Source organism: Pseudorasbora parva, chromosome 3 (genome assembly GCF_024679245.1).
Source record: "Pseudorasbora parva isolate DD20220531a chromosome 3, ASM2467924v1, whole genome shotgun sequence".
Lineage (NCBI taxonomy): Eukaryota > Metazoa > Chordata > Actinopteri > Cypriniformes > Gobionidae > Pseudorasbora > Pseudorasbora parva.
Genome location: NC_090174.1, coordinates 17,270,372 through 17,285,662, shown reverse-complemented (window position 1 = coordinate 17,285,662; position 15,291 = coordinate 17,270,372). Strand labels below are relative to the sequence as shown.

Below are 15,291 nucleotides of genomic sequence, written 5' to 3'. Positions count from 1 at the left end.
AATTACTCCAGTCTTCAGTGTCACATGATCCTTCAAAAATAATTCTAATATGAGGATTTTATTCATCAAGGAATCCATAAAAATGCACCATGGTTTACACAAAAATATGAAACAGCACAACTGTTGTCAACGCTGCTAATAATCATAAATGTTTTTGTGAGCAGCAAATCATCATATGAGAATGATTTCTGAAGGATCATGTAACACTGAAGACTGGTGTATTGATGTTGAAAATTCAGCTTTAATCACAGGAATATTAAAATAATAATAATAATAATAATAATAATAATAATTTTACAATGTAAAATAGCTGTTTTCAATTTAAAGGGTTAGTTCTACCAAACCTTTAAATCCTGTCATCAATTCCTCTCCCTCATGTTGTTACAAACCTGTAAGACCTTCATTCATCTTCAGACAGCAATTTAATTAACACTTTCAAGGCAGAAAGGAAGTAAAGACATCAATAATTACAATGTAAAGGAGACTGGCACAGGCTAGATCAAAATTGTGGAATTAAGTTATTTTTGCACACAAAAAGTATTCTTGTTGCTTCGTAACATTAAGGTTGAACCACTGGAGTCACATGGACTATTTTAACAATGTTTTCACTACCTTTCTGGGCCTTGTGTTGCAGCCTATGGAGGGGTCAGAAAGCTTTTGGATTTCATCAAAAATATTTTCATTTGTGTCTGAAGATGAACAAAGGTCTTACAGGTTTGGAACAACATAAGGTGAGGAATTAATGACAGAATTTACATTTTTGGGTGAATTATCACTTTAAATATATATTACAGTTTGTACTGTATTTTTGATCAAATAAATGCAGCCTTGGTGACTGTTGAGTAAAAATGACTCTTTCAAAAGCATAAAAAACATAGATTAGAAACATTAATAAGGTTCTCCTCTGTTTCAGCTGCCAGAAAATGATGAAGATGTGACAGTGTAGCTCGGGATAAGGAAGAGGATGAAGAGGAGGAAGAACATGTAAGTAAAAAAATATATATATATATACCTTTTTAACAAAAAGCAATACACCTACAATAGTATGGCTTTTTTTTCAGCTTCCAGTTTACAAAGATCCAAAGTGAATATATAGAGCCCATCCTCTTATCCTATCCTCAGAAGACCCTGCCCTCCACTGGTGGGGTAAGAAAGACCCTCTTCCTCTTCTCTCACAGCTCTCCATCTCCCTCTGCCTCATCAACACTGTCTGAAGCTTTTTCCACAGCTGGGACACAGTCAGGAATGAGAGGTCTCAGATTCTTCCTGAGAAAGTCATCATGCTCATTTTCTTGAACAAAAAAAAAAACCTGTTGATGTATATTTTGGCCCAATAATACAGAAAAGATGCTAGGACTCGGTGTAGTGTTTTTTACATATCTCTTTATGAACGTAGGACTATAGCTGAAGGACTATATATCTTTTGTAATTGTCACATTGTTCAGGTTTAGCTACAGGTAGTGAAGCAATAAAGCACATCACCACCAGACATTTGTAGCAGGTGCCTCACAGGACATGCAGGACATTTCTGCAAATAAAAGTAATAATAAAGAAACTGATAACTCTTTTTTTCCATGTCTTTTTTGTGCTAAATTATTGAGAGTAGTACCAATATGAGTATTGATAAGTATAAGTGAGAAAATACTTAACTACTCCCTAATAAGACAATAAAATATTTTAATAATTGGTTACATTTCTTATGTTGTTTGTTTGATTAATGAATGGACGTGTTACATTTCTGTACTCATAATTTGTTGACACGTTACACTGTTCAAATGTTGACTTAATATTTGTACAAAGTAACACTGAATAAATGCTGATTATTAAATTAATGCAGTGTGGTTTTGAGCCATTTTCTATTACAATTTAATAGGGGTTTGTATCGTTTTTTATTATCTACGAGTACATAATCCCTAAATATATTAACTAAAATCAAAACAAATGTATTAATAAGGTTTTACAGCAGAGAATTCAATGTTTGAGTGTATCAGTTCTATGTGGATTTCAAGGTTATGGACCAAGCACATCTTAATTTCCCGGACTAAAGGTGAGATTATTCAAATAAAGTTGGACGTGGTATTTTGGTCGTTAGGACGTACCTGCCACGTTCCAGCGACAATCAATAGGCTTGTTTGAGATGAGCAAAATCTGCGCAGAATCGATCACCGGTGATCAGCGCGAGATGCATGCCGGTTAGAAATGTGTCCGAGGGCGGCCCGCCTTGCTCTGATGTCATGCCGACGTATGTCAAAAATCTCTCGCGATGGCGAGGCGGATGTGTCGGATTCTGCAGTCGAGCGCAGTTGCTCTCCACCGACTGCGCGGAGCAAAAGCATGATGGGAAACGACTTGCTGACGACACAGCTTAATGCTCATTGGTTTAAATAACCGTGATGCAAGGTTGTTTTTTAATATATTTGAATTTAAAACTCTGGTATCATGTTTTTATGTGTATAAATTATGTGTGCATATTCTCAAACTCTCGGACAGTGCAGTCTTTCTGTGGGTTATGTGATTGTTGTCATATTAATAAAAATATATAAAAACATGTGTGTAATTAAAGTAAAAATGCTTGATAAGCAGGCCTTTCGAAAGGAAATAAATAACAAAAACTTTGGGTGCCTTGTTCATAATATTTATTTTCATATAAAAGCAACAGAACTTAAATTACATCCAGTTTATCAGCAACAGAGCGCACAAGTGTGAATCCCGCGATATCTGCAACTGATCTCGCAGGAGTCTGATCCACTACGAGAAGAGAGAACTCTAATCTCACACACACACACCTGCTCTCGCTGGTGTCTGATCCACTACGAGAAGAGAGAATTGTCCGGCTTGCCTGCACTTTTTTCACTCCTCCCCTCACTGCAGCCGCCTAGTCTCGCCTTTATTTCAGGCGAGGCAAGGCGCATCTCAAACAAGCCTATAATCACGTCGCCACGACGAATACAGGAATCACAAAGTTACGTCGCTGGAACGTTACCTGGTATGTCGCTGCGACTAATTATGGCGCGTACTCCGGGCCAAAATTAAACATCCGACCGACCGACCTACCGATCGAACGTCTAACCGAACGTCTATCCGACCGTCTTGTCTGATGGAGCGGGTGACCCACGTGACGACCTGACGTGACGTCAACGTCTTGAAATTATGTCTTTTTTTACCATTTATATATACAAGCTGATGTGTAAAGACTATACATTGACACTGCAGGCACTAAATACAGATATATACCTAAAATAATACTCAACCATTTCCTGCTGTACTTCCCTGAATAAGTCTTTAAAGATGTTGTAGGCTATTTTAAGTCTTTCTTAGTGATTAACTGAAAAAAGCTTGTATATCATGACTTTCTCTGTTTTCCATGACAAAAGGAGCTAATGTTTCAAACTTTTAAACATCAGACTCACCTATTTTAACTGTACATCCATGCAGTGGGCTACTGTTAATTAATGTATTTGTATTTTTCCATATTATTTTATGTATATGTACGTTATATAATTTGCATATCATGGTTAGTAACAGTGGCTCAGTGGTTCATGTAGGTTGTCTACAAACCAGAAGGTAGGTGGTTCAATCCCCGGTTCCACCTGACCAAGTGTCGAAGTGTCCATGAGCAAGACACCGAACCCCAGCTGCTCCCGACGAGTTGGATGGCGCCTTACATGGCTGACATCACCGTCGGTGTATGAATGGGTGAATGTGAAGCAAAATGTAAAGCGCTTTGGATAAAAGCGCTATATAAATGCAGTCCATCCATCAAACAGATCCATTTTATATTGTTTGTCATTGTTTTACAAGTAAGAGTTAAAAGTTATATGTTAACGAGTTTTAATTTGTAAAGCTTCAATGTAATGGGACCATGCTGTCATTAATTGTCCATTTACTTTTAATGGTAGTAACACATTGACCCCCTTCAGGGGTCGCCACAGCGAATCACCTGCCTCCATCTGTTCCTATCCTCTGTATCCTCTTCTCTCAGACCGACTACCTTCATGTCCTCCTTCACTACATCCATAAACCTCCTCTTTGGTCTTCCTCTTGACCTCCTGCCTGGCAGCTCTAACCTCAGCATCCTTTTACCAATAATAATAATAATTATTATTATTATTCACTATATATATATCCAATATATTCACTCTCCACCCCCTGAACATGGCCAAACCATCTCAACCTGGCCTCTCTAACTTTGTCTTCAAAACATCTCACATGTGCTGTCCCTCTGATGTACTCATTCCTGATCAATCCTATCCATCCTCGTCACTCCCAAAGAGAACCTCAACATCTTCAGCTCTGCTACCTCTAGCTCTTCCTCCTGTCTTTTCCTCAGTGCAACTGTCTGAGTAACACATTGAGTAAGGTTAAGATTATTCAATAAACACATTGTTCATTTTTACCATGATTTTGTCTCCTTCCTTCTGATATTTCCTCTGCTGACTCGTGGGCTGGTATCATAATGAGTTAACATAAGCTGTTGATGTATTGGAATATAAAAAAATTACTTTTCTGAACTTATGCAGAGAGAGAGAGCGATCATGTCAACTCAACACTGGATCTAACATGCCTTTTCACTGTCTCTCATCTTGTAATCATAGGGGCATAAAGTGATTTGCAGCTTATGGTTATAATGGATTATAGTCATTTAAAATCCTTGTTAATGTACATAAAGACTTCATCCTAGTCTGTAAGATTGTATATTGTAATATTTGAAACAGTGCTAATAAGAGTATAGGCTAGATGCCAGATATATTATAAATAATTTTTAGTTTCTAGATAATATGGATTTTTTTTCCCACAGTTCTCCCATGATTCTGAAAACAAAACTAAACCAAAAAAGAACGCAGATAGGCCTAATTTACTCGAGGTTCTATGAGTCTATTCAAGCTTCTATTCCTTTAAATTTATAAATAAATATATAAATATATATATATATATATATATATATATATATATATATATATATATATATATATATATATATATATAGATTTATAAATATATATATATATATATATATATATATATATATATATATATATATATATATATATATATATATATATATATATATATATATATAAATTTATTAAAATGAATACAAGTTTTAATAGACTCATAGAACCTCGAGTATATATATATATTAATGTGTGGATGAAGTCATCCTGAGCTTGAACTATACAATGAGCTGCATCAAATCCGTTTAATCAGTCACTGGTGACACCTAGTGGAGTAATATTGTAGAATCTGTTATTCTAAAGCTTTTATTCTAAATCGAAAGCTTAACAGTAGTTCGGCTGCCGCAACATCAGTGGGTTTTTTTTCGGACCATAAACTTTTATTCCAATGCTTTCATTATATTTGATGTTTGCAAAACAGAAATATAAATCGTATATTCAGTTTAACAGCATTGAATTCAAAAAGTTTGTAACTGAACTGCGAAGTGTGCACATTTTGATGCTTAAATTATGTTCAATGACTGGGTCAAACGCGTTTGCAAATCGGCCTGAATCCACTTGAATTAATTTGGACTGCTCTCTCAGTAGCTACGTTTCCATAAGAGGTTTGCACAAAACCTTTGTGATATTTAGGCTGCTAAATGTCGACAAAAAACTATTGAGAAGTAATTCCAAAAAGTATGTTGGTATGTTTGTGTATATCCTAGCAGCAATAGCCATTATTTTTAATGGAAGGAGACATAGGCGTGTTATCCACGCATTAATTAAAATTCAAAGAACGAAATATATATATATACGTTTTATCCATAGGTTTTATCAGTCACTGGTGACACCTAGTGGAGTAATATTGTAATATAATCTTTATTTAAAGCTTAACATTACTTTCAAACGTCATTTACTTATTTTAATCACGGCTGCCACAACATCAGTGTTTATATTTCCGACCATAAACCTTTTTTTTCTTTTCTTTTTTTTCTTTTTTTTAAACAATACTTTCGTTATTATTTTGATGTTTGGAAAATATAAATAGCCATATTTTATTAAATAATAGTTCAAACAAGCCTTAAAATACATATTTTTGTATTTTGTCATATTTGTGATGAAGCCAGACGAATTGATGACCAGCCCCAGCTTATTTTTTAAGGTGAAGAAAATGGTCTTGCAATATTCCTAACTTGTAAGTTGCTTTAATAGGCTATAGTATATTAAAAACATGCATACAAATTAGGCTAAATAACGCATTAATTAAAATTCAAAGAACGAAATGTTTGAATTTGCATGTTGGAAACTCAAAGGTTTTTTTTCGTTATTTTGACTTTGAATTTCGTTTGTTAGAAATATGAAATGAATTTAGAAATGCTTTTAAAATGAAAAACGAAATGTTTAATAAACAAAATAATTTTTTGAAATGAAGACAGCATTTGGAGTGAGTGCATGCTAAATAATCATTTCTCTGAATCAACAACCTTTGTAAGTGTACACAAAAGTATAGACAGTTTATATTTTATAATTATGTCTTGCACATATCTGTATGGCTAAAAATGTCTATTGTATTGTGAGTTATATGCTGCTATAAAGGACAATGTCCATCAGAAAGCGCTGGCAACATCATTGGCCATGGGTTAAAGAAAATGCCTATTTAATTAGTCTATGTTTAAATATTAGCCTATACAATTTTTTTGTGTTATTTTTTAGTTGATTTTTTTTAAACGAGGTTATACATAAGATGCGCGTCTGGAGACATTGAGTATTGCTTTGAATAAAGTTATAATTCAAAGTGAATTTCGTTTCGTTTTGCAATGAGCATGGATTTCTAGTGTAGCCTATTTACTTGAACTTCTTAGGTAGTCTAATATCTATGGTTTAGAGGCAGTCAAAATCAGAATTTTAATGGCCTGATAAAGCTCTCTCAACGGGCCTGACCTGCGATGCCGCGCTGAGTGACAATCACTTTCTCACGTAAAGAAAAATATTGCAAGTTAGCCAACTACTATATAATGAAATTTGAACAAGTAGAATAATACAACATCACGGTACACATTTTTTGCGATGTCTATGTCTTTTAACTAGCCTATTATATTATTTTAAACGACAAAAACAAACTCCTGTTGGCTTTTTACATCAAGTCAGTTGTCACTTTACTTTGCGAGCTGTGTGGTCACACTTGGCACAGCCCTGCGGTAGCCTACTGCTCAAAATTAAACCAAGTAGCTAAACCAGCCCAGCTTCTTTTTAATCAATTTGTCTTACAATATCCTAGTTGCTTTAATAGGATATATATATATATATATATATATATATATATATATATATATATATATATATATATATATATATATATTAAAAACATGCATAGACTACACATAGGCTACAAACTAAAGCAGACATTTTATTTCAAGAACTAAAGAGAAATATAAATAGCCTACTGAACCTTAATACAATTATTAAATTATCTTTCATAAATAAACATCCTAAATACTAAGTAAATGCTAAAGTGTAAAGGTTTATTAAAAACATCTGTTTGTGTTTAGTTTTACATTTATGCATTCAGCTGATTCTGTTAAACTGGCCTTAAGCTAATCAAGGTTGATTTCCATGTCTTTCACATATAAACCATGAGCCCAAACTAAATTATTAATCAGTTTCATTAAATCATATGTAACACGTTCCTACATGTGCTTACATGTTGTTAACGCGTACCCGTGGTGACCGGTCGGGAGTGCGGTAACCGATCGTCTTCCCAACGTGTTGTTTTCGTGTTAAGACGCGTTGTACCACGTTTGTTTTTCTTACCTTAATTTAACGTTCTTATACTTCTTCGATTGATCCTCTAACTAACAAGTCCCCATTTGATTACAGCAACTACTGATTTATAAGGTATGTGCTGTGTATTAATAAATTTGAATATAGATCCGAGGCTATTATTAAAAAAACTGGCAAACTTTGACGGCTATTTTATAATTCGGAAAAGCAGGAGATATTCAACATAATTTTTCTCCATCGCCCAACGGAAGATTCAGAAACAGATCTGATGTCGGAATGTGTCTTATTTAATAGAAATAGTGTATACCATATTCAAAAACTGCAGCAAGGCATATTAAGCTTTAGTTCTTGAAATAAATGCTTAGATTATATCCACTTTGTATTAGTTTGTTTTTTTAGCCTAATTTGTATGCATGTTTTTAATATACTAGGTATAGCCTATTAAAGCAACTTACAAGTTAGGAATATTGCAAGACCATTTTCTTCACCTTAAAAAATAAGCTGGGGCTGGTCATCAATTCGTCTGGCTTCATCACAAATATGACAAAATACAAAAATATGTATTTTAAGGCTTGTTTGAACTATTATTTAATAAAATATGGCTATTTATGTTTCCCAAACATCAAAAAAATAACGAAAGTATTGTAAAAAAAAAAAAAAAAAGGTTTATGGTCGGAAATATAAACACTGATGTTGTGGCAGCCGTGATTAAAATAAGTAAATGACGTTTGAAAGTAATGTTAAGCTTTAAATAAAGATTATATTACAATATTACTCCACTAGGTGTCACCAGTGACTGATAAAACCTATGGATAAAACGTATATATATATATTTCGTTCTTTGAATTTTAATTAATGCGTGGATAACACGCCTATGTCTCCTTCCATTAAAAATAATGGCTATTGCTGCTAGGATATACACAAACATACCAACATACTTTTTGGAATTACTTCTCAATAGTTTTTTGTCGACATTTAGCAGCCTAAATATCACAAAGGTTTTGTGCAAACCTCTTATGGAAACGTAGCTACTGAGAGAGCAGTCCAAATTAATTCAAGTGGATTCAGGCCGATTTGCAAACGCGTTTGACCCAGTCATTGAACAAATTTAAGCATCAAAATGTGCACACTTCGCAGTTCAGTTACAAACTTTTTGAATTCAATGCTGTTAAACTGAATATACGATTTATATTTCTGTTTTGCAAACATCAAATATAATGAAAGCATTGGAATAAAAGTTTATGACTGATAAAACGGATTTGATGCAGCTCATTGTATAGTTCAAGCTCAGGATGACTTCATCCACACATTAATATATATATATATACTCGAGGTTCTATGAGTCTATTCAAACTTGTATTCATTTAAATAAATTTATATATATATATATATATTTATAAATTTATATATATATATATATATATATATATATATATATATATATATATATATATATATATATATATATATATATATATATTTATATATTTATTTATAAATTTAAAGGAATAGAAGCTTGAATAGACTCATAGAACCTCGAGTAAATTAGGCCTATCTGCGTTCTTTTTTGGTTTAGTTTTGTTTTCAGAATCATGGGAGAACTGTGGAAAAAAAAATCCATATTATCTAGAAACTAAAAATTATTTATAATATATCTGGCATCTAGCCTATACTCTTATTAGCACTGTTTCAAATATTACAATATACAATCTTACAGACTAGGATGAAGTCTTTATGTACATTAACAAGGATTTTAAACGACTATAATCCATTATAACCATAAGCTGCAAATCACTTTATGCCCCTATGATTACAAGATGAGAGACAGTGAAAAGGCATGTTAGATCCAGTGTTGAGTTGACATGATCTCTCTCTCTCTCTGCATAAGTTCAGAAAAGTAATTTTTTTATATTCCAATACATCAACAGCTTATGTTAACTCATTATGATACCAGCCCACGAGTCAGTGAAGTCAGCAGAGGAAATATCAGAAGGAAGGAGACAAAATCATGGTAAAAATAAACAATGTGTTTATTGAATAATCTTAACCTTACTCAATGTGTTACTCAGACAGTTGCACTGAGGAAAAGACAGGAGGAAGAGCTAGAGGTAGCAGAGCTGAAGATGTTGAGGTTCTCTTTGGGAGTGACGAGGATGGATAGGATTGATCAGGAATGAGTACATCAGAGGGACAGCACATGTGAGATGTTTTGAAGACAAAGTTAGAGAGGCCAGGTTGAGATGGTTTGGCCATGTTCAGGGGGTGGAGAGTGAATATATTGGATATATATATAGTGAATAATAATAATAATTATTATTATTATTGGTAAAAGGATGCTGAGGTTAGAGCTGCCAGGCAGGAGGTCAAGAAGAAGACCAAAGAGGAGGTTTATGGATGTAGTGAAGGAGGACATGAAGGTAGTCGGTCTGAGAGAAGAGGATACAGAGGATAGGAACAGATGGAGGCAGGTGATTCGCTGTGGCAACCCCTGAAGGGGGTCAATGTGTTACTACCATTAAATGTAAATGGACAATTAATGACAACATGGCCCCATTACATTGAAGATTTACAAATTAAAACTCGTTAATATATAACTTTTAACTCTTACTTGTAAAGTAAGGTGACAAACAATATAAAATGAATCTGTTTGATGGATGGACTGCATGGACTGCATTTATATAGCGCTTTTATCCAAAGCGCTTTACATTTTGCCTCACATTCACCCATTCATACACCGACGGCGATGTCAGCCATGTAAGGCGCCATCCAGCTCGTCGGGAGCAGCTGGGGTTCGGTGTCTTGCTCATGGACACTTCGACACTTGGTCAGGTGGAACAGGGGATTGAACCACCTACCTTCTGGTTTGTAGACAACCTACATGAACCACTGAGCCACTGTTACTAACCATGATATGCAAATTATATAACGTACATATACATAAAATAATATGGAAAAATACAAATACATTAATTAACAGTAGCCCACTGCATGGATGTACAGTTAAAATAGGTGAGTCTGATGTTTAAAAGTTTGAAACATTAGCTCCTTTTGTCATGGAAAACAGAGAAAGTCATGATATACAAGCTTTTTTCAGTTAATCACTAAGAAAGACTTAAAATAGCCTACAACATCTTTAAAGACTTATTCAGGGAAGTACAGCAGGAAATGGTTGAGTATTATTTTAGGTATATATCTGTATTTAGTGCCTGCAGTGTCAATGTATAGTCTTTACACATCAGCTTGTATATATAAATGGTAAAAAAAGACATAATTTCAAGACGTTGACGTCACGTCAGGTCGTCACGTGGGTCACCCGCTCCATCAGACAAGACGGTCGGATAGACGTTCGGTTAGACGTTCGATCGGTAGGTCGGTCGGTCGGATGTTTAATTTTGGCCCGGAGTACGCGCCATAGGTTAGGAAAGAAATGACACAAAGCGAGCGCCATAATTAGGTACGTCGCTACGACGAATATGGTCCTTTAAGGTTACGTTCTCACAACGTGCCAGTTTGGTCGTTGGGACGTGCTCGTCACGTTCCAGCAACGTCCCACTATAACGTCGCCACGACGATTATGGGAATCACAAAGTTACGTCATTGGAACGTTATTTGGTACGTCGCTACGACGAATATGGTCCGGTCCGGTTACGTCTTCACAACGTAACTGTGTTAGCTGGGTAAACATCAAATTTTCATTTTTGGAACTTACCCTTTAAATGTATTTGTTTTTCTATTTTCAGTTTCTATAATGCATCAAGTAAGGTCCGGGGATGGTGCTTAAAGACTACAGACTAGAACTTGCCTGGTGATGGTAAGAATTAATAGATAACATATGAGAGAGAATAATGGGCACAAAAATAATGATAGCTTTGTTGGTATTTGGCTAACATCAAATAATAACAAAAAAAAAAGAGTCAAACAAATTGTTTTCATGATATGACATGTAGATGGTTTCTGTTTGATTTTATACTCAGCAGATTGGGAAATCTCTGCCTATCCCAAAGTCAGGAAGAAGCGAACAAAAATCATTCCAGCAGCTGATTAGTAAGTGAGATTTCTTAAAGGGATAGTTCACCCAAAATTGAAAATTATGTCTTCATTTACTCGCCCTCACGTTGTTCCAAACCTGTATGAGTTTCTTTCTTCTGTTGAACACTAAAGAAGATATTTGGAAAAATGTTAGTAACCAAGCAGATAAAGCAACCATTCACCACCATAGTAAGAAAAAAATACTATGGCAGTAAATGTTTGCTCTATCTGAGTAATTAATTAACATGAGTAATTAATAACAGAATTAACATTTTTGGATGACGTAAGCCTTTCATTTACTTGGAAATCAGTCAATTCTAACTAAAATAGTTTCATGTTTGAGTCACCAAAGTCCAAGATGATTGAACTTTTTCCATCATAAACTTGCTGTATTTATAAAATCCAAATAATATTAATTGTAATTGGTCTGGTTTTGTGTTGTCTAGGGAACCAGCATTCCAGGATTTTTCGAGAGAGTTGGATCTGCACAACCTTCCCTGCTCTGCATGTGAAACAACAACTATGCACTGAACTGTACTGTTAGCAACTGGACACAACCTGATCCACAGATACCCTGCAACTGTTTTTCATCTGCTGAATGTTGTGTTGACTCAAGTACTGCTGTTCTGTTGCATAGTTGAAGGTACTGATCCCACTTCACTGACACAGGAAATATATTCACTGACATGCAGGACTTGAAGTATTACACACCACTTGATAAGTAGCTTTAATATAATTCTGATGACAGAAATGCCTATACTGTGCCTTTTTAATTTATTTTAAAAGTTAACCTTCAGTGATGTAAAGGGTCTTGCTTGTTAATAAAGAACTAGTTTGTTAAAACAACTCTTTGCCTCCCTTAATTTTTCAACCCTACAATGAACAGATTGTTACTCAATTATAATCAATATAATACTCAATTCGAGTCAAATTTAACACTCATAAAATGTATATATGACTTCCTCTGTTTGGGAGTTAAAATCACACTTTTTAAAGTGTGAAATATGTACATTACTCAAAAGAGTACATTTTAACACTTAGGGAGTTAAAATGTACTATGTGAGTAGTTGGCTGAAGGCTGAATGTTTTAATGGTTGTAATGTAAATATTGCAATTCATTCACCACAAAAAGTGCAATCACTTTAAAGCACTGGCAGCTGTTAAAGGAAATAAATAATTGTTGTGATTCTACATTTGTGCTTTATTGATGATAAACGGTATAGAGAACTGTACGGAATTAAACATTTTAGGATGACTGAAGTGTCTGTAAATGGTAGGGATTGAGTACTTTAATAATATATTAAAATGTAATAGAATATTACATTTTAGGTTTGATGGAAGTGTCCGTAAATGGTAAAGAAAAAGTCTGGTAAATCTATGGAAATATCTGTTATAGTGTTTACGGATGTGAAAGGGAAATAGCCAAAGGGAATATCTAAATATTATATCACCCTGGACACCCCTCTGGCTCCGCCACTGACTGCCACATTTTTTAGATATGGCCTTCGTCACAAATTTGCATTGTATTGTATTTCTCTATAGGATCTGGATGGAAATGTGCCATGTTTAGCCAGTGTAGATGTATAAGAAATGCCTGTTCATTGTCAAAATAAAATAAAGTCAACAAAATGCATAAAAAGTTATGCTATTTGAAATAGTCCGTGTACGGTCCCGTTCACATGCCAAGCTTTTTGCGCATGTTTGTTGTCGTCTAGTATTGGAACACGAAGTACAAAACTTGTAAATAATAAATAGTTTAACATACAAATAGCATCTTAAATATGGAAACTTTGGATTTGTGACAAATGAGAGAGGTAGACTATAACGTTGTCTATAATGTTGTAGGTGTTTCGGTTTCATTTCTGCTTTTAAACAAATTCGTTTTGGCTTCATTATCTATCTATCTATCTATCTATCTATCTATCTATCTATCTATCTATCTATCTATCTATCTATCTATCTATCTATCTATCTATCTATCTATCTATCTATCTATCTATCTATCTATCTATCTATCTATCTATCTATCTATCTATCTATCTATCTATCTATTTCTTGTTCTGTTCTGAATATCATTCATTTTAAAGGATTATTTCTAGAGTGAGGGTCAACTAAAATAGCCTATATCTTATTTAGCAAATGGGCTAAACTCTTTCAAACCAGACCTGTATAGAGCGGGGCACGAACCGGCGATCATTTATGCTGAATATGAAATCTTAACTCGTTATCATACTTCATGTAACTTTTGCTGTGATCTTTTAATATGTTTAATGTTAGTAAATATGAAAATAGCCAAAGAGTTATAGGCTATTGTAGATGAAAATGCCCTATCAAAGGCACTCCTTTGGCTAAAATGATCCGTGCTGAACTTGTCTGGTCTGACTTAGTTCATCATGGATTGGGTGAGAACAGTTTAAAATGACTGGCTGTGAAAATCGCTGGGTGTGGCTCATTATACTACAAGCAAAACGCTGTAAATAACGCACGCTCTGTGCAACCAAAGCGGCGTTTTTTCTGCCGTCACATGGCAAGCTGAACAGCGTAAAAAGCGGCGCTTTCCAGGCACACTAAAACGGCGTAAAATACGGCGTCCTTGATGTTTTTCGTGCGTTTTTTACGGTGTTTTTTTGCGGCGCAAATACTGTTTTAAACGCAGTGTTTTACACATTTGACTGTAAACGCAAGTCATCTATAGCGTAATTCTGACCCATTCGGCTTGCCATACACAAAAACCATGATACCAAAGCGTCGAGGCTTTTGATGCGTCAGTGTGCAATCAGACGTCCGACCAGGCGATTATGAATACTCTGGCTTACCATAGCTGCTGTGAGAGAAAAATCACCTGACACAGCATCAGAATATATAAGCAAATATACAAAGATGGCTTCAGCCTGATAGAGATGGAGGAAGGAGAGAGCGCTAGAGGAGAAAAAAGAGGGGCTTCACAGCAGAGCTGTGCTTCACTTCCTGAGAACTGTCCTAAATAGAAACAATTTCTCCCTCGCACATACTAACATTCTGATGTGTAATTATTTTTAAAAGTAATTGTTTTAATTTGCTTTGTTTGTTGAGAGTAAAATACCATGGTCCATCTTTATATTAGGTGGCCTCAACTACTATGTACTTGCAAAAATGAGTATAATGTACTTAATGTGTTTATATTGTATTGCAAAACACTTTTGCTGATATTGAGATAGGATACGGGTAAAGTTAGGGACCTGTGTGCTGGTATGGTATCATGTTATAGTCTACGCATTGACGTCATTGAAACGTGCGTGCCTCGTGCGCTGTGTATGTTGTGAGCATGCGTACAAGAAAAATAAAGAGAGCAGTGCGCTGCTGTGAGTTCAACAGATGATGGTGGTCTATCTGATTTTTCTCCCGTGAATAAGTTAATCATTTTGGTGACTGTGATACGCGATAGACTGCAGCTGAGATGTCTAACGCTACAGGTTATCGGCCCAGTCAATCAGGCCAAAGGTGGTTCAGACTTTTATTCGACGGTGATGAGAAAAATTACGAACTCTGGGAGTCGAGATTTCTC

At 34.8% G+C, this 15,291-nt stretch overlaps 1 long non-coding RNA gene across 3 annotated transcripts; it reads left to right on the top strand.

Moving 5' to 3' along the window:
• The first annotated feature begins 345 nt into the window (after positions 1-345).
• LOC137070644 (uncharacterized) lies at positions 346-12,548 on the top strand. Of its 3 annotated transcripts, XR_010904299.1 has the most exons (6): positions 346-731; positions 914-984; positions 1,062-1,146; positions 11,459-11,529; positions 11,696-11,762; positions 12,194-12,548. It is a non-coding gene; the product is annotated as an uncharacterized lncRNA (long non-coding RNA). The 3 variants fall into 3 exon arrangements; XR_010904297.1 differs by lacking the exon at positions 346-731 and having other exon boundaries at positions 745-984; XR_010904298.1 differs by lacking the exon at positions 346-731 and having other exon boundaries at positions 745-984; positions 11,693-11,762.
• The last annotated feature ends 2,743 nt before the right edge of the window (positions 12,549-15,291 follow it).